At 44.0% G+C, this 21,219-nt stretch overlaps 1 long non-coding RNA gene across 1 annotated transcript; it reads right to left on the reverse strand.

Moving 5' to 3' along the window:
- Positions 1-10,158: 10,158 nt before the first annotated feature.
- LOC121004717 lies at positions 10,159-21,219 on the reverse strand. The gene is made up of 3 exons (XR_005779819.1): positions 21,070-21,219; positions 11,551-11,557; positions 10,159-10,170 (listed from the first exon to the last, which is right to left on the reverse strand). It is a non-coding gene; the product is annotated as an uncharacterized LOC121004717 (long non-coding RNA).

Here is a 21,219-nt window from a genome sequence, read left to right on the forward strand (position 1 = left end):
TTTAAATATTTTTTTTTTCCACTCAATTTTAACACTGTCATGAAGTACAAAATGTGACGAGAAAACTATCTCAGAATGGCCTGGATAAGTAAAAGCGTTTTAAAGTTATCACCACATAAAGTGACACATGTCAGATTTGCAAAAAATGGCCTGGCCCTTAAGGTGAAAAATGGCAGGGTCCTGAAGGGGTTAAAGGGCGGTCTAATATATAACTGTTGCACCATTCATACTTAATCTGTTCTGTTATACATAGACTTACTGTGTGTCAGACTCAGTCTCAACAGGCGGTCTAATATACGTATTGCCACGTTTATCTTGTTCACCTGCTGCGCCACTCATACTTAATCTGTACTGTTATACAGTGTGTCAGATTCAGTCTCAAAAGGCATATGACGTAAATGGCCAAAACGGATGCAAATTGAAGGCCTCTTTCTGAGGCCTCATGCACACGACCGTTGTTTTGGTCTGCATCCGAGCCGCAGTTTTTGCAGCTCGGATGCGGACCCATTCACTTCAATGGGGCCGCAAAAGATGCGGACAGCACTCCGTGTGCTGTCCGCATCCGTTGCTCTGTTCCGTAGCCCCGCAAAAAAATATAACATGTCCTATTCTTGTCTGTTTTGCGGACAAGAATAGGCATTTCTACAATGCAAATTGCGGAAGGCACACGGGCGGCTTCCGTTTTTTGCGGATTCGCGGTTTGTGGACCGCAAAAAAGGGAATGGTCATGTGCATGAGGCCTGATAGTTAGTATTTAGTCAGTGTTTTGCATCAGTATTTGATCAAAATTTGTAACCCAAAAGTTGGAGATGTTTCAAAATACAGATTTGATGCAAGTAATTCCATCACATGTTATCTCTGTTTTGGACCCACTCCTGTTTTTGGCTTACAAATACAGATCAAGTACTGATCCAAAACCCTGACAAAATACTGACCGTCTGGAATAGGCTTTATGGATGCTGAAAATACAGGATTTTTTTTTTTTTTTTAGTTTTCTGTTTTTCTGACGAATCAGATGAATGAAAAAATAAACAGTGATGTGAACACATCCTTACTGCCACTGCTGCTGCCCCCCCCCCCCTCCCCACTCTGTCAGGGCCACTATTGTCAAGGTTACTGCCAGTGCTACTGCTGCCATCATCCCCACTCTGTCATAGGGCCACTACTGCTGCTGCCACCACCATCCCCACTGTGTCATGGGGCCACTAGTGCCACTGCTTCTGCTACCATCACTCTGTTCCCACTCTGTCATGGGGACACTACTGCCGCTGCTGCCACTGTCCCCATTCTATCATGGGGCCACTATTGTCATGGTTACTGCTACTGCTGCCACCATCCCCACTCTGTCATGGGTCCACTACTGCCACTGCTGATGCTGCCACCACCGTCCCCACTCTGTCATGGGGCCACTACTGCCTCTGCTGCCACCGTCCCCACTCTGTCATGGGGCCACTATTGTCACGGTTACTGCTGCCGCCACCATCCTTGCTTTGTCATGGAGCCACTTTTGACACGGTTACTGCCACTGCTGCTTCTGCCACCATCCCCACTCTGTCGTGGAGCCACTATTGTCATGGTTACCGCCACTGCTACTGCTGCCACCACCATCACCACTCTGTCTTGGGGCCACTACTTAAATCTTGAGGCACTGACGGTTTCCATGGTGATAAAATAGACCTGACGCTAACATTGACCTGTAATACTGACACACAGTAAATCTACGGCTGACAGAAGGGATTAAAAGACATGCGTTTGGACTGCCACAACATCGATTAAAATAATCTTTTTTTCCACCACAACTTTTTTATCGCTGCCTCCATTTCTTTATTTTATTCCACTAAGGAGCTATTTGGACACAGCTCCTGCAGGGGTGTGCTATATGCTTTTCTTTTTGTTTAACAGAAGGGATTAGCTATAAATCTTGGTGTACACTATTACTGCCCCTGCTGCTGGTGACTTGAATATTGTTGCACTGCACAGTTAAAGGGAACCTGTCACCTCCCAAAACTATCCCAAGCCGCCAGCAGTACCTGCATGTAGCCCGCAGTGTGTTTCTAAAGGTGCCTTTCTTCCTGAAGGCAGATGTTGCAAAAGTACTGAAAACGTTGTTTTATCCCCTGCCCGGAGCACTTCTCCACACATCCTTGAAATCAAGGAGGCAGCGGCCTCCTTGCTTTAAGTCACGGTAAACACGCCCCCTTCCCTGTCCCTTCGCTGTGACTGACAGCGCTTATGCAGAGAGTTCGGCAAAGCCAGCCAAACTGCCAGCTGTCAGTCACAGCGAAGGGGCAGGGAAGGGGGCGTGTTAAAACAACATTTTCAGTACTTTTGCTGCATCTGCCTTTAGGAAGAAAGGCATCATCAGAAACACACTGTGGGCTACACGCAAGTACTGCTGGCGGCTTGGGATGGTTTTGGGAGGTGACAGGTTCCCTTTAAGTCTACAGCAATAAATTAGAGTGGGCTTAGCATGCATGCAACCCCTAAATTTAATGGAGGCCATTTTGGCACCAAAAATTATAAAAAGCAGAGTGGACCCAGCATGCATGTGGAACCTGCACTCCGTGAATTTTATGGTGGCCGTTCCTGTCTTACAGAATTTTATAGTGTTAGGTTCCTGTCTTACAGCTATCACCTTGACGTGTGGCAGACGGGCCCAAATAATTTTGGACAAAATGTATTTGCCAAGAATCTCAAATTTACAAAATAAGCGTAGCATTAGCACCAGAATATTTTTTATTACTATGGCATTATTGTACTTTATTTGATTTGCAGGGTGCTGTTGCATTGTGTTTTTTCCTGTGTTTCTAGCCATAGCAGCGCGCACCTGCGCATTTGGATGTGCTGACTAACCCCTTTTTTCTCTACGGCAATAAATTAGACCTTACACTTTTATTGACCTGTAAGGCCTCTTGCACACAAACGCTTACGGCGGGTCTGCAATACACGGGCACTGGCCCGTGTGCACTCCGCATCACGGATGCGGACCCATTCACTTGAATGGGTCCACAATCACAGAGATGCGGAACGGAAGCACGGATCGGAACCCCACGAAAGCACTACGGAGTGCTTCCATGGAGTCTCTGTCTGTGCCTCCGCACCGCAAATTGCGGTCCCCAATGCACGGAACGGATGCACAACGTTCGTGTGCAAGAGACCTAATACTGACAAACAGTAATTTGACAGCTGACAGAAGAGATTAGCTATGAATCTTGGTGGCCTGCACAGTGATGTAGACAGTGATAAATTACAATTGCCTGTAATATTGATGGACAGTACCTACAGAACGGACTAATTATGAATGTGGGTGCAGTAGAATGTAATGCACACAGCAATATACTCTTCCTGAACTCTCCCTGCATTGTCCTGCAATTTAAGTTCCAAGCCTTCACACTGAGATTGGGGCCACCAAGTGGGATGAAAATGATTAGGCAGAGAGGCCTGGGTATACCAGATTTATGTTGTTTCGTAACAAATTATTTCAGAACAAATCAAATTTCTTGACGACGAAGTTTGGCGAATCACCCGAATTGAATTTTTCAAAACGTCACTCATCTCTACAAGAAAGCAATGCCGTTTATGGCTCCAAGAACAGTTGTCTTTTCCCTTCCAAAGCAAAGAGGGTATGCAAATGAGCTCTTAACAAGCTCTGCCTCTAATATTACCATATGTAAAGTACCTATTCTATAAGCTTGACCTTTTGAAAGGCCTTGAGACATGACTTGGATAATAATTAAGCCAGCATCCCATCTGCAGACAGCTGTTCAATTCAATACAGAGCAGAGAATGGATAAACTGGGTGAGAAGCTTATGTAAGGATTTGGGTAATATAATATAATATCTCCTTATGGAGAACGTCTTAAACAGTGTGAGGAGTATCCTAAAACAGCTGTCTGCAGATGAGATGCTAGATTAACTATTATTCAAGTCATGTCTCAAGGCCTTTCAAAAGGTTGAATATTGACTTTACTTATAGGATAGCTACCTTACATCTGGTAACCTTAGAAACAGAACTCGATAAGAGCTCACTTGCCTACCTTCTTCCCAGAATTCCAGAGTCGCCTGCATGGCCTATAAGACTCCTCACGCCATTTAAGGGCTCTTTCACACTTGCGTTCTTGTCTTCCGGCATAGAGTTCCGTCGTCGGGGCTCTATGCCGGAAGAATCCTGATCAGGATTATCCTAATGCATTCTGAATGGAGAGAAATCCGTTCAGGATGCATCAGGATGTCTTCAGTTCCGGAACGGAACGTTTTTTGGCCGGAGAAAATACCGCAGCATGCTGCGCTTTTTGCTCCGGCCAAAAATCCGGAACACTTGCCGCAAGGCCGGATCCGGAATTAATGCCCATTGAAAGGCATTGATCCGGATCCGGCCTTAAGCTAAACGTCGTTTCGGCGCATTGCCGGAGCCGACATTTAGCTTTTTCAGAGTGGTTACCATGGCTGCCGGGACGCTAAAGTCCTGGCAGCCATGGTAAAGTGTAGCGGGGAGCGGGGGAGCAGCATACTTACCGTCCGTGCGGCTCCCCGGGCGCTCCAGAGTGACGTCAGGGCGCCCCAAGCGAATGGATCATGTGATCACATGGATCACGTCATCCATGCGCATGGGGCTCTGACGTCATTCTGGAGCGCCCGGGGAGCCGCACGGACGGTAAGTATGCTGCTCCCCCGCTCCCCACTACTACTATGGCAACCAGGACTTTAATAGCATCCTGGGTGCCATAGTAACACTGAACGCATTTGGAAGACGGTTCCGTCTTCAAATGCTTTCAGTACACTTGCGTTTTTCCGGATCCGGCGTGTAATTCCGGCAAGTGGAGTACACGCCGGATCCGGACAACGCAAGTGTGAAAGAGGCCTTAAGGGAGTCTGTCACCAACTTATCATGTTTTAAACTGCTTATATTGCGTTCTTGCACGTGCACACACAATAATAACGTTACCTTTCTTGTTTTGGTCCAATTCCGTAAAGCTGCAAAAATGAGGTTATAATGTTATGCAAATGAGGGCTTGCAAGTGCCCAGGGGTGGCGTTCTTGCTGTAAGTGCCCAGGCCTCTAGGCATTTTGCATGCCTAACTCCTCCCCAGTATATCCTCTGGCCAGTCTTTTCATGCTGTATCATAATCTCTAAATACCGAGATCCCACGCGTGCACAGTTTGCCGCGGGGCCCGGGCATATGCACAACGCCTAGAGGCCTTGGCACTTACAGCAAGAACGCTGCCCCTGAGCACTTGCAAGACCTCATTTTCATAACATTATAAACTCGTTTTTGCAGCTTTACAGAATTGGACTAAAACAAGAAAAGTACAGTTTTTATTGTGTGTGCATGTGCAAGAACGCAATATAAGCAGTTTAAAACATGAAAAGTTGGTGACAGACTCCCTTTAAGGCACTCTCCATAACGAGATATTGTATCCTTCCAAAACTCAGAAGAGAAGAGTAATTGCATCAGAAGATTAGGGGCAGACTAATCAACTAGCATTACCAAAAATCAACAAGCTCCTCTTGCTCTCAGTCTCCAGGGACCCTTTGGCAAACCAAAGTTGAAATCTCCCCCTACGGTATGTGTTAGTTTTGCACTGAGTATTCCGTCTAAAACATAGTTAAGCATTATCTTTCAGAGTATCACTTTCCTTGTGTTAAGACTGATCTATCTATCAAAATGTCATCTTGCAAGAAATGCGTAATATTAGGATGTTAAACCCCTTAGAGTGCCCCAACCCCCATCTCTGGAAAACCTCAGTCACTGCCTGCGAATGACTGAAGCCTGGGTGGTTTCCAATGTCATGGCATAATTTGATCTGATTAATTGACACTGTGAAGAGCTGTCCTTTACAGGCTAACAAGGTTTAGGCTGTAAATCACAAATGCCGTGACATCCTCATTATTATTAAAGAGAAGAGGACAGGGCCATTTAGGCAGCTAATTGCTTTTAGTCAGAAAACATGGCCGCTTAAAAATCACATCTCATTTTCTAACACCAACTGTTGTCATTTGAATGTGAATTAAAAGGATTATTCAAGTGCGATAAAAACTCTGGAAGCCCCTGTAAATGTAATTAAAATAGGAAGAAAACAGGTACCCTTTTCTCTCCGCCATTTGCAGTGCTGAGGTCTAATCCTCTCCGCCACTGATGTCATCTTTCTTGCTGCAGTGGTCATGTTCTGTGCAGCCAATCACTGGCCTCAGTTGTACATGGAACATCACTGCTGAGGCAAGTCATTGGCTGCATGGTGACCTGTGTGCATGGAGATAGAAGAATCCAAGTCCCCGCCGATGATGGCATACAGGAGGAACCCTAGCCTACGTGATAGACTGGTTAAAACTGATGTAGGAGATCAGTCAATAACTGTACAAAAACTGCTTGCCCCGCGCAAAAATGGCACTTACCCATGTTTATCCTGCTGTAATTGTGGCAATGTTCTTAAAGGAGACCACTTTTTTCATCCCTATAGTGGTAAAAAGTATAAAATCAATGGCTACTACACTTGCAGGTCGCGGGATGTGATATATGCCATCCAGTGTCCCTGTAGCCTCACCTATGTAGGTGAGACTACCATGGAGGTCAGAGAACGCATTAATAAGCACAAAAGCACTATACGCAAGAAGAACATGGATAAGCCAGTGCGAAACATTTTGTCGAAGAAGGACACTCAGTAAACCAACTTCGCTTTAGGGTTATAGACAGTGTGGGATTCCTACGGAGAGGGGGGGATAAGGATGCAATATTGAGAAAAAAGGAACTCAAATGGATCTATACGCTGAGATCCTTCCAACCATTTGGACTCAATCTTGAGTTCAATGTGGCAGGAATCAGTTAGACTCTCATCTGTTACATTGTATTGTTTCTTTTTTTATATGCTTGAAAATTATTTAAATATACCACATTGAGTAACCATGACAATTGATATATACCTATCTTGCTACCAGTCTTAATTGACTGGTTATTTGACATGATGATTTTTTCACAGATGATGCTATGTGTCATTTTCTACATTTGTGTTTATTTTTATTTTCGTACCCATGTTTACTATTCTATGAGATCACCAGTGTGGGGATCGCGTCTACACATTGACATGATGATTTCTCTTCGTTAAATTGAGTTACGCTACACAATACATATCCATTATGTGTTAGTGTTTCCTTTAGCGTATGTCCTGCACGCCGTTTGTTTATTCTAGCGGTGCGGATGTATCCTATTGGTAACTATGTTGCCTCCCTTGTTACGCGTAGTCTGTTACGTCATAGGTAGGTGCGGCTTCGTGACGTAAGCCGGCCGCCCTCTGATGACTCCTATGGACATGCGCCACTTTAACATAGGGACGCCAGCCACCACGCTGATGTTGACGTCGTAGGTGGTTGCGACGTCGCTTGGTATGTGCCGCCCTTTGATGACACTCATGGGCATGCGCACTTTCCACCTATAGGCGCCAGCCGCCATGTGGATGTCTACACGCAATAACCCCACACAGGTGAATATGTGGTCACAATGGATACGTATTTGAAACAGCTGATTAATGTGATTTAATAGCATGGTGATTTCATGTTAGGTAGGTGTGTCATATAGCGACATTATTGATTGGATCGTCATGATTGTGGGTGGTACCAGTACTGTGGAGTTATATGCTGTGTTTTTAGTTGTAAAATATGCTTGACAAAGGCTATTCCTAGCCGAAACGTTGCTGCTGTTTTTATGCCATGTTGTGAAGTGATCGACTTAATAAAGAAGAATTGCTGGATATGCTGCTGTGGCCCTCTATTTTCTCTACATGCCTATGGATCGCGTTGGATCAGTGATCTCCTGCCCAGCTACACAAGCCGCATGCTGTGCTGCTCCTGAATACATTTTCTTCCTGTGTGAATGGAGCGTCACTGCTGCAGCCAGGAAAACAAACAGCAATGGGGGGTACCAGAACATGGCAAAGGAAGCGGCAGGGGAAAAAAGGGGTAAGTATCTATTTTTTCCTAATTTAGGCCTCATGCACACGACCGTTCCGTTTTTTGCTGTCCGAAAAACGCGGATCCACAAAAAACGGAAGCCGCCCGTGTGCCTTCTGCAATTTGTAGAAATGCCTATTCTTGTCCGCAAAACGGACAAGAATAGGACATGCTATATTTTTTTTGCGGGGCCACGGAACGGAGCAACGGATGCGGACAGCACACGGAGGGATCAGAAAAAAACGCTTCAGTTACTGATAATACAACCATCTGCATCCGTTATGAATGGATCCGGTTGTATTATCTTTAACATACCCAAAACGGATCCGTCATGAACTCTATTGAAAGTCAATGGGGGATGGATCCATTTTCTATTTTGTCAGATTGTGCCAGAGAAAACGGATCCGTCCCCATTGACTTGCATTGTGGGTCCTGACGGATACGTCTTGCTCCGCATCCCAGGACGGAAAGAAAACCGCAGCATGCTGCGGTTTGCTCTCCGGTATGAGAACGGAACAGAATGCATTTTGGAGCATTCCGTTCTGTTCAGTTACGTTTTGTCCCTATTGACAATGAATGGGGACAAAACAGAAGCGTTTTTTTTTCCGGTATTGAGACCCTATGACAGATATCAATACCGGAAAATATTAACACTAGTGTAAAAGTAGCCACAGGGACTACCTGAGTTTTTATTGAACTTGGAAAACACCTTTAGGGCTCGTTCACACAAACTTTTTTTGCGTTCCGTATACGGGCCATTTTTTTTGTTCCGTATATGGTCCGTATACGGAACCATTCATTTCAATGGTTCCGCAAAAAAACGGAATGTACTCTGCATGTCTTCCATATCCGTTCCGTTTTTGTGGAACCATCTATTAAAAATGTTATGCGCAGCCCAATTGTTTCTATGTGATTACTGTATACTGTATATGCCATACGGAAAAACAGAACGGAAAAACAGAATGGAACCGGAAACACTACTGAAACAGAAAACTGAAAAACAGATCCATTAAAAACGGCCCGCAAAACACTGAAAAAGCAATACGGTCGTGTGAACAAGCCCTTAAGCAATCCTGTTTTTTTTTCTTACTTTGCCATTTACTAGTATTTCGCAATTTCAGATGTCTTTTATTTGCTGTTTTATAAACTTTAGTGCAGCTTTTACTTCATGAATCGGACATCAGCACACATTTCATTCTTTTAATTTTGAAATTAATTAAACGCTGAAAAATGAAGTATAATGCTGTTTGCACAACACAAGTAATCTTTTCCTGTCCATGAAGAATTTCGTCCATTGCAGGACAGACAAAAAGTCATGCATTTTTTATTTAAGCACAATCTATCCATTTGTCTATTTGTTTCAGGCTGCAATCACCCATGCAATTTTTTTCATTTTTTTTTTCATATTGATTAATTAATCAATATTTTGAGCCAAAACGGGTGAATACATTTCAACTTACACAATTTCGTGGCATCTTTTCTTTAACATTTTTGTGATGTTTTTTAACATTTTCTTTTCTTCTAACACATTAAACATTCGTTATTTCTACCAATCAAGTCCTTTAGGGAAGCAACAGTAGGATAGCCTTTTACTATTTTTCTCTTACCGGATCGATTCCAATTTTGAGCTAAAAATCAGAGAAAAATCTGGATGGAACTTTTTCCTATTAATAGGTTAGAAATACTGTAAGTCCAGACAGACTGCAAGAACACCAAAGATACAGATACCTGAAAGCTAGAGTGTTGTATAGCCAGCACAGTGACCAGCAAGCCACAGCTTTAAAGACCCTGCTGCACATGAGGGACTACAGCTCAGACACCCATCACCTAGATCACATCCAATGAAAAAAACTCTAAAAGGCTGCATTACACAGTGGACCCCCAGAGCTACAAGTGCCAGCACACAGCTATTAGCCAGGGGTTCAAGAAAGAGTCCTCAGCCATATGACATATCAGAGGTACCATTAACTGCCACTTTGTCAGCCACTATATTTTTGGGCATAGAAATTTGTCCATATACTGCATATACTACAATGTATATGAGAGACTTTTATACTTTTCCTTCTGGCATATTTCCTCAAACCACCTTTCCACTGCACCGATCCCCAGGGAGCAATTGCCTTAGGGAGTACACTGTGACACAACAGCTCATCAGGGCCACTACCACTCCTATCCTCTGCACTGGCTCCTCAGAGGCTTGCTGCATTACGCTACACAAACCTGTCTCACTCAGGTTCCAGGAAACATAGGTAGGTAAACGTACAGCACTCTCATCATGTAATAGGACTCCCACCTACCATGTACCATTTATAATCATGGTGTATTCTCATGTGGCCCTTCAGAAACAGTGGCTCTGGTGTGTCTCTGCACTTCATACAGCTATGCCCCTTAACACAAGAAAGAGGCTATGTAACTTCACGATGAAAACAATTGTGACAAAACTGACAAGCAGTAAAAACTACTGGAACAGGAAAGTGCATGGTATCTATAATATAAACGGGAGGTTTGGGGAAGACATTGGGGGGAATTTATCAAAGACCAGTGTTTTACGCCAGTCTATGATATCCCAGTGTGTTGCCGGAGGCTGTGCCTAATTTATGACAAAGTGTCAGTGCTCCTAGACGGAAATCTATGCAAACCCCTAGCTGGCGTAGGTGTCAGTTTTCTTTTGCACCAGAAAAGTGGTATAAAAGAATATATATATATATATATATATATATATATATATATATATGCCAGGGTTGCTGGCCCTGCCCCCTTCCTGTCCTCACCACTCCTGCTTCTGAGGAAAGTTGTGACGATGGGGGAGAAACGCCACATGCACCAAAATTTTGGTGCAAGTGGTGTTAAAAAAGTTGCAACCACAGTGTTTGTGACTATTTCTACCAGAAAACTGGCATGGGGGGAATGATAAATTCCTTCTATTGTGTTACTAATAAATCTACCATATTTTTTGCTTTATAAAATGCACCTGATGATAAGACACACCTAGGTTTTTTAGACAGAAAATAAGAAAAATAATATGTTTTATGAGATATCAGAATAGACCCCCAATCTTCATCAGATTTCATCAGACCCCCATATCATACCTTAGATCAGATCCCCATATTAGACCTTAGATCGGATCCCCATATAAGACCTCAGATCAGACCCCCATATTGGACTTTATATCAGACCCCCATTTCAGACCTCAGATCAGACCCCCATCTGAGCTTAGATCAGACCCCCATCAGAGCTCAGATCAGACCCCCATCGGAAATTAAAATAAATTGACTTGCCTCTCCTGCTCCACTGTCACTCATCACTTCCTGGTCTTCTCTAGGCCCATGCTGCACTGTGACCTAACAGTGTCAAATCATGGTGTGCACACTAAGTTCTGATGCTGTATGCAGTCAGGCCATGTGCAGCTTGGCACCCGGAGGAAGACAAGGGAGCAGTGAGTACAGGCAGCGCTATACTCATCACTCCCTGTGCCTCCTGCATTCTAATGAGCACTTCCATAATGAAAGCGCTCACTGGGATACATCACACTTACAGAAAGACAGGAGGCTCCTGTGATGTTCAGAAGAAGTTCTTTCATCAGACACAGCATTGCAGCAGGTCTGCACACACTTCCTCTTGGCTGTCTTCTACATCTCTGTTACCAGGGGCGGATCTTGTCTGACAACAGGCAGTGAACTGCAACTTAGGTGAGACCCCTAGTGGCCATGACTTTACAGCTTTTTTCAGGTGGATGCGGGCATATTTTTTAAATGAAGGGATTTAGAAATTTGCTAGGTACACCATTCTCTATTAAATGAAATTAATTTGTGTGGAAGTACAGTAACTCTTTAACCTGTGCCTCATGTCTTGATAAAACAGATTAGCTGAGGATGTAACTAGGAAAGGCGCACTATAAGGTGAGTACATTCAAGTTTTACCATATACAAGACACCTCCAAATGGGGGCTCACCTTATGTGGTTGTGCTACATTAGACACAACACTAGGAAAAATCAAGGAAGGATATGATGTGGATTCAAATGCTGCCGCTGTAGAAGACTTCCAAATGGAAAACGCCCACTTCCCTTGACACTAATAAAGGTGACATAAAAAAGGTCTACAGCTTCCCAGCGCAAAGATGACCACACAGCATCCAGAAATGTGCTTTGTTCTTTATTGTTGATGACAGATAAAACAACACATTTCAAGGATATCAGTTCCCCTTCTGCATGTTATTTCACCCGAAAGAGGGGAACTGATATCCCCAAAACCCATTGTTTTATCTGCCATCAACAATAAAAAACAAAAACAAAGTGCATTTCTGGATGCCATGTGGTTGTATGTGCGTGAGGAAGCTGTGGAGTGGACCTTTTGCTAAGCTACATCCCTTTCCCAATAACCCCTTAGCGGCCGAAGTGCAATGGATTATTCTTTTGGCTTTCTTTCTTCCGGAAATATACCTAAAGCGAAATGTACCAAATTTTGGAGCCAATTACACCAGTTTCAGGTGCGGCTACCATAGTAAATGTGGGCCATTTTTTTTTTTGTATTTAATTTTGTTGAATGATGATAGTTTTAATTGTAATCATGGTGTCTCATCATGTCCTGTTAAAAAGGGTTTACACTTCCATTAGCACAATTAAAAAAAATCAATTCAACCACAATAAATATCTAGTGCAGTTCAACAAAATGTAATCCTGGGAAGGAAATGAAATGCAGAGTCTAAATCATTCAGGTTACAAAGCGTCTACTTTCCATTTTTAGGTTCTTACACAGTTTGATCCTTTCCGCAGTAAAATCATATACTTAGCATAATGTAGTAAGATAATAAGAATGTGCTTATTTTACTAATGCAGTCCATTTTACTTAGCAAATTTTAACATCATAATGGTCATGGTTCCGCTCCCCTCCTAGTCTTATCAATTGTTTCAGCATTTCCTATGTAATGGATTTGTAAAACTCCTGTCTGTCTATTGTGAAGCCCATCTTGGATAAGCCTATGAAGTGGAACTAGTTAAACTTTCTTTGCCACAACCTGTTCTTTTGTGAAGTGTAAGGTCTCATGCACACAAACGTATTTTCTTTCCGTGTTCGTTCCGTATTTTTTTTTTGCAGACTGTATACAGAACCATTCATTTCAATGGGTCCGCCCAGAAAAAAACCGGAAGTGTGCATTCCGTTTCCGTATGTCCGTATTTCTGCAAAAAAATAGAACATGTCCTATTATTGTCCGCATTACGGACAAGGATAGCACTGTTCTATTAGGGGCCAGCTGTTCCGTTCCGCAAAATATGGAATGCACACGGACGTCATCCGTATTTTTTCGGATCCGTTTTATGTGGAGCGCAAAATACATACGGTCATGTGCATAAGGCCTAAGGCCTCATGCACGTGACCGTATAGTCCTCAAACAACAGATCTGCAAGATACATCAGTGTGCGTTTTCTCACTCCCATTCATAAAAATGGCTATTCTCATCGGCAATGCAGACCAGAATAGGACACATTCAATAATTTTCAGAACGCTCACACGGATCTGCAAAAAATATGTATGTATGCATGGCCCTATAGTAATGAATAGGTTAGGGTGCTATTCCCAAAAAATACAGATAGCACACATATGATAAATATGATTGTGTGAATGAGGCCTAAGGAACCTTCCAATTCTTCACCTTAAACCCCCTCATGGAAGTATTGGCTTTTCTGCTCAGATTCCCAGCTAATGGCCTGTTAAATAGCCACCCACCCGCAAGGGTGAGCTGCTAAGGATGTCAGACAGGGGCATGTCAACAATACTAATGTGTAGTTCAGGAAAGCTATGAGTCAGTACCCAGAAGGGGGGCAGAGTACCAGGGAAGATGTAGTCAAATGGTAGGTGCAAGGAACATAGAAGCAAGGGAGCAGGTTCAGGCAAGATCTGGGCTTATTTCACTTTAAATACACTGCCTGTGGTGGCATTTCTGGGATGAGCAGGAAGCTATTAATTGGAAACATGAGAAAAGCACTGGACTATGGAGAGGTGAGTAACAGTAAAGAGATATTGTTGATCCGGGGAAGAAGCTGCCACCCTGTCCCTCCCCTATTCTTTACACTTTATTTCTGTTTGTTCGCGCTAGCTGTTGTGTATAGGCACAGGCCCAGCACAAGTTCAGTAAAGGGACATTTACATGGGTCGAGAATCGAGCATTCATAGTTTTTTGACATTGGGCGGTGTAAATGTACCGGCGATTACACGATGAACGAGCATCGTTTGTGCGCACGCAAAAATTATCATTTACCGGCAGCAGATCTTGCCGTGTAAACACGATCTCCTGCCGGCAAACAAGTCCTTAGGGGGAGGAGAGATGGCATTAACGATCATTCCTCCCCATACCCTGGAGGAGATCGCTGCATGTAAATGCACCGGTCTCCTCTGCTAGCGATTAGCAGATTGTTGGGAAGGAACACTACCTTCCCGACAATCTGCTGTAATATCATCCTGTGTAAAGGGACCTTAAGTATTAGTTTATGAAGAGATAATTTCCCTGACAGTAAAGACGAAATGATTATAAATTACAGGCAATAGCGCTATCGGTACCAAAATAAGATTATAAGGTGATTTGAACACATATAGTATAAAGTGGAGTGCGTGTCCGGAAGGTGGATCCTGGCAATCTTCCTTAATCCATGAAAGGAAAAGGAAATGGAACCTTTGAGCTAATTTCTCCAGTATAATAGGATGTAAAAATTCTAACACGTAAAGATCATTTGTTTCCTGTAGCCATCTCTACTGTAACAGCAGCTATCAGGAGCCATTTGCTTTGACTCCTATTGATACTTGTACTGTAGCTACTGTATCACTGTGAAACATATAGAATTGTTATAAAAAGAACGAGGATGTGATCTATGCAAATTCTGTATTTTGGAAAATGATTTACTGAATCTCATTTCCAATTTTAAATTGTGTGGGATATTAAGCAAGCCAGGCAATCAAAGACCCAAGGGAGACCATTTGGATCCTAGTGCTTAAAGGATGAAATCTGAAATTTAACCAGACACCAACCTTTGCTTAGCAAATCCTTTAACCACTGAAAGATGCGGCCTATCTTTGCCTTAAAGAAGCACGCAGAGATTTTTTCTCTTTGTCTATATAGTGCAGGATAGAACAATATTAAAGTATAAAATAGAGGCTCTTGCGTATGCCTTGTGTATACCTGTTTAAGGGTACTTTCACACTAGCGTTGTTAGAATCCGGCATCAATTTTTTAATAAAACAGAGAACCGGCATGAAATGAGGAGAGAGGCGTGAAGGAAACGTGATCCTACCCGAAACGCGCAGAACTGGAACTTGCTACAGGGGGGTACTGGAGACAGTATGGGAAAAATTATCTGTGAACACAAGAAATAGATAGCCACGAATAAACACCGCTTTAGGAGAGCCGGTGAGAGAAGGAAGAAGATAAAAAGGAGGACCTTGGCCGGGGAGCAAGGATGAGAGAGGAAAATGAACAAGAGGGAGGACCCAAGCCGAGAATATGGAGTGCTGGGAAAAGAGGGCCGGAATGTGCCGAGGGCGGGGGCGGGTGAATTGGTGACAAGAGGAACTAAAACGCATCTGGTGGCCAGCTGAAAGGACCTGGGTGAGTCGAGTGACGATCCTGGACGTGTATGTGCCGTGACTGAAAGGTGACCCGAGCGACGTGGGGTGAATTAGAAAAAGACAGCCAGAGGGAGGACCTGGGCAATCCAGGTGGACACCGGCCAGAACGGATGCCTGTGTGAAGCAGGTAGGAAATTGACCCTGGAGGCAGGAGACAAACTGGAGAAAGCGTCTGACTAGGTGGACCTGACGTGCTCAGGAGGGCCTAGAAGGAACGTGAATGGACGAACAAGGATGACAGGGACAGAGCGAGCCTGGGCGATCCAGGACGATAGAGACTGAGCGAGCCTGGGCAATCCAGGATGACAGAGACAGAGCGAGCCTGGTAGATCCAGGATGACAGAGACAGAGCAAGCCTGGGCGATCCAGGACGACAGAGACAGAACGAGCCTGGGCGATCCAGGAAGACAGAGCAAGCCTGGGCGATCCAGGCAGACAGTGGCAACTTGAGCCTGGGTGATCCAGGAACACAGCGACAAAGCAAGCCTGGGTGATCCAGGAAGACAGCGACAATGCGAGCCTGGGCGATCCAGGATGACAGAGACAATGCGAGCCTGGGCGATCCAGGATGACAGAGACAATGTGAGCCTGGGCGATCCAGGAAGACAGTGACAAAGCGAGCCTGGGCGATCCAGGCAGACAGAGACAAAAACGAGCCTGGGCGATCCAGGAAACAGAGAAAAACGAGCCTGGGCGATCCAGGAAAACAGAGACAGCATGAGCCTGGGCGGTCCAGGGAGACTACCTATGGCGTGTGAGAGCAAGACAACAACGTGGAAACAGAAAAAATGACATATGCGAGATACCTGAAGAACTCAGGAACCTCATGAGCAGCTACCTGGCTGAACGGGAAGTCTGGATATAAGATGATACCGCAGTCCTGTTCATGTTGGGAAAAAACTTATCAGCACCCAGGTATAGACAACAAGCTCATAAAGAAAGCCCTGAGCCCGAAATGGCACATAAGACAACTGGAAAACAGCATCTCCACCTGAGAAGGGAAGGGTTATGCCGCCCTCCCCCACACACGCGTCAGGGCGGTATAACACGGCGGTGCCATACGCATGTGCACAGGGGGGCGGCACGAGACAGCTGCGCCAGGTACCCGAGCATGGAGGGAGGCACAACACCGCTAAGCCGTGTAATGTGCCCAGAAGGCTGGCGCAAAATAGCGGTGCCGACCATGTGTGCACAGGAGGGCGGCATCACACCACTGCACTATAAACAAGTGCACAGGAGGGCGGCATGACAGGTGTCACAGACATGTGCATAGGAGGCGGCACAATGCGGCCGTGCAGTATAAAATGCGGTGCGATGCACATGCCTGCTTGGTAGAACACTAATTCATACAGAGGCAGAAGAGCTGGGCATGCTTTTATTTATTTATATTTTTTTTGGGTTAACATTTTCAGCTCTGTTAAACCAGACAAGTCAGTTCGGCTGCAAAAAATGAAACGAGGCGTGCGTGAATTAGTGATGGTAGGGGCTAAGGAACTTGTGGCGCAGGCTGAGCCCAGCGGAACAGTCCGCCCCACCTGAAGTGCCGTGGATGCCGGTCCTGCCGAACCCTAGCCGCGGACAAGAGAAACACACCTGTTGTGAGGAGGCTCCCCCCGGAGCTGGAGGGGAGAGGAAGACCGGCCGGGCCCGGCCGGGCGTCGGACGAACGCTGCCCCCAGCTGAGGAAGCCTGGAGAGCCGAGACTTACCCGGAAGTGACGTGGCAGTGAACCGGAACTGACCGAACGGACCGAGAAAGACTGCATGAAGCGACCGTCCTCAGGGTGATGTCGCGTGAGAAGATATAGCCGGCAGCCCCGCCCACAAATGCAGGCTGTAACCAGCCTTAATATAAACCTAAAAATGTTGCTAGAAAAACAACCATAGAATGCCCAATAAAAATATAAATATTTTATTAAATCATCAATTGATCAAAAATTATTTAAAGACATTTTCACAGAATTACTATGGAGAAAAATCAGCAAAACAACCTGGATACAGTAGTCCCCCCTGTCGGTGCCTCAAAAGCCCGCCAAATAGATGATATACATGTCCATGCAATATGCAGTGAGGTAATTCACAAGCAGCAAATATCAGGTAAATACCTGCTACAAGTGACTGTGATATTCACCTCACTGCACAGCCCAGTAGAGAGTAGTGTGTACTGATAAGGCCCTAAATGGTAGTATTCTAGAGCACATAATCACATACCATCCGTTAAATAATTTCAAATGAATATACCCCTAAACAACAGGTCATGGATAGCAGACTACAAAATAACAAGCTATTACACAGAAGTACCCACTGGGAACGTGAACATACCCATAGACATGATGAAGGGCTGAGACACCGAACACAGGGCAGGCAAGAACCCCGACGCGCGTTTCGCCTCAGCTTCGTCAGGAGGTTAATGAGAGTGTGGCTATGGCTCCCCCTTTATACCCCTCATGTGGCTGCACATATGTAAGTAATTGATATAACTCGGCTGATACCTGTTAACCGAGCGCTTGTGCCCGATGATGCACGCCGTGGACATCATGGAGGCGCCGCATTCATCAGGAGGAGGGGTGGAACGCAAGCATGCGTTCCAGCCCGCCTCCCAAGGAAACACAGCGGCGTCCCCACGTGACCCGGCGCACAGCGCATCCTGGCCAAGCGCTGCATCAGCTCATACAGCAGACATGCCATTGGACTCTGGAAATGTCAAACCCTCTTCAAATATATGGGAAATGGTTTTAGCCCTAAATAGAGTCTACATTGAGTGTATATGGTTCAAAAATGACAGAGGACCGCTGAATATTCAGAACTAATAGCAGAGAAGATAGAAAAGAGGGGTAAAAAAGAGAAGAGCGGGAGGGATCAGGAGGAATGAACAAAAACTCCATACCATATATTATAAAGTTAGATCATGGATACGCATATCCATGATCACATAATTATACAAGGGATCCTTGGTGTCGTACTGTATAATAGTAAATTAATACATCAGCAATAACATGATTCTATGGACAATTAAGTGCCCGGATTCCCAACAAGAAAAACTATAATTCCACAGTACCATGATTTCATACAAGATTACAACAAATTAACATGATAGATGTATACAGGAAGAATACCATGATTCCACACTATTTGAATCCCATGATTTTTAGCAATAAATTTACATATCCATGACACCATGATTACAACAATCTATCACCAACAGAGATTATGTGCATAATTATGTGATACAATATGTATTTCCTCTAAGACGTGATAAATATACATCAATTATGTACATATATATATGTAGAGGAAAACAATAATATTCCAAAAACAAAAGTGATGTTGCTCTCATACCAATATTACCAAAGACAGATTTAAGTAACCCATCCAACAATTCATTCCATAGAGGTGTAGATTAAATCTACACCTCTATGGAATGAATTGTTGGATGGGTTACTTAAATCTGTCTTTGGTAATATTGGTATGAGAGCAACATCACTTTTGTTTTTGGAATATTATTGTTTTCCTCTACATATATATATGTACATAATTGATGTATATTTATCACGTCTTAGAGGAAATACATATTGTATCACATAATTATGCACATAATCTCTGTTGGTGATAGATTGTTGTAATCATGGTGTCATGGATATGTAAATTTATTGCTAAAAATCATGGGATTCAAATAGTGTGGAATCATGGTATTCTTCCTGTATACATCTATCATGTTAATTTGTTGTAATCTTGTATGAAATCATGGTACTGTGGAATTATAGTTTTTCTTGTTGGGAATCCGGGCACTTAATTGTCCATAGAATCATGTTATTGCTGATGTATTAATTTACTATTATACAGTACGACACCAAGGATCCCTTGTATAATTATGTGATCATGGATATGCGTATCCATGATCTAACTTTATAATATATGGTATGGAGTTTTTGTTCATTCCTCCTGATCCCTCCCGCTCTTCTCTTTTTTACCCCTCTTTTCTATCTTCTCTGCTATTAGTTCTGAATATTCAGCGGTCCTCTGTCATTTTTGAACCATATACACTCAATGTAGACTCTATTTAGGGCTAAAACCATTTCCCATATATTTGAAGAGGGTTTGACATTTCCAGAGTCCAATGGCATGTCTGCTGTATGAGCTGATGCAGCGCTTGGCCAGGATGCGCTGTGCGCCGGGTCACGTGGGGACGCCGCTGTGTTTCCTTGGGAGGCGGGCTGGAACGCATGCTTGCGTTCCACCCCTCCTCCTGATGAATGCGGCGCCTCCATGATGTCCACGGCGTGCATCATCGGGCACAAGCGCTCGGTTAACAGGTATCAGCCGAGTTATATCAATTACTTACATATGTGCAGCCACATGAGGGGTATAAAGGGGGAGCCATAGCCACACTCTCATTAACCTCCTGACGAAGCTGAGGCGAAACGCGCGTCGGGGTTCTTGCCTGCCCTGTGTTCGGTGTCTCAGCCCTTCATCATGTCTATGGGTATGTTCACGTTCCCAGTGGGTACTTCTGTGTAATAGCTTGTTATTTTGTAGTCTGCTATCCATGACCTGTTGTTTAGGGGTATATTCATTTGAAATTATTTAACGGATGGTATGTGATTATGTGCTCTAGAATACTACCATTTAGGGCCTTATCAGTACACACTACTCTCTACTGGGCTGTGCAGTGAGGTGAATATCACAGTCACTTGTAGCAGGTATTTACCTGATATTTGCTGCTTGTGAATTACCTCACTGCATATTGCATGGACATGTATATCATCTATTTGGCGGGCTTTTGAGGCACCGACAGGGGGGACTACTGTATCCAGGTTGTTTTGCTGATTTTTCTCCATAGTAATTCTGTGAAAATGTCTTTAAATAATTTTTGATCAATTGATGATTTAATAAAATATTTATATTTTTATTGGGCATTCTATGGTTGTTTTTCTAGCAACATTTTTAGGTTTATATGATTGGTTCTGGTTGCCCTCATTTATGGTATCGTAGGGAGGCCTCTTCTTCTTTTTCGGTTCTATGTAACCAGCCTTAATACATATCATCGAGACATATAATTGGCTTATGCACTCCTTCACACTCTATATCAGACACTTCACACAGCTCAGCTCTTTTCCCCCCCTCTCTTCTCCAGTCTTGAAACAAAGAGGGGGTGGGTGGGCACTTGGAGAAGAAAAAGTTAACTCATTACAATCCTAGATATACAAAAATATAGAATAAAATTCACACATCTTTAACAGTCCCCCTTGAATTTCATTCTCTCCCTAAACCTAAACATCTGTCCCAATGTTCCGACATCCTCTTCACCAGCTTCCACGACAAGCCATACCTAGCGAACAGCCTCCCGTGACACTGGATTTGAGCACGGGGAAGTCAGATGATCTTTCCCTAACTGGCGTTGACATTATATGGGGGGACTGGAGGTCATCAGTGCTTCTGATTTTCTGGATCGATGTTTTCATACAATTTTTCCCATATTCTTTTGAGTCATGATCAACAGTCACACACACCTTGAAATCAATCCAATTATCCTTTTTTTTGAGCTTCACTGTGCATGTGGTCAACAACACTCAGAATGGACCATTAAACCAGGGTTTTAGGGCTTTCCTAACGTGTCTTTTTCTACCACCCAATCTCCAGAGACAAGTGGGTGGGTTCCT

This window comes from Bufo bufo, chromosome 6, assembly GCF_905171765.1.
Source record: "Bufo bufo chromosome 6, aBufBuf1.1, whole genome shotgun sequence".
NCBI classification, from domain to species: domain Eukaryota; kingdom Metazoa; phylum Chordata; class Amphibia; order Anura; family Bufonidae; genus Bufo; species Bufo bufo.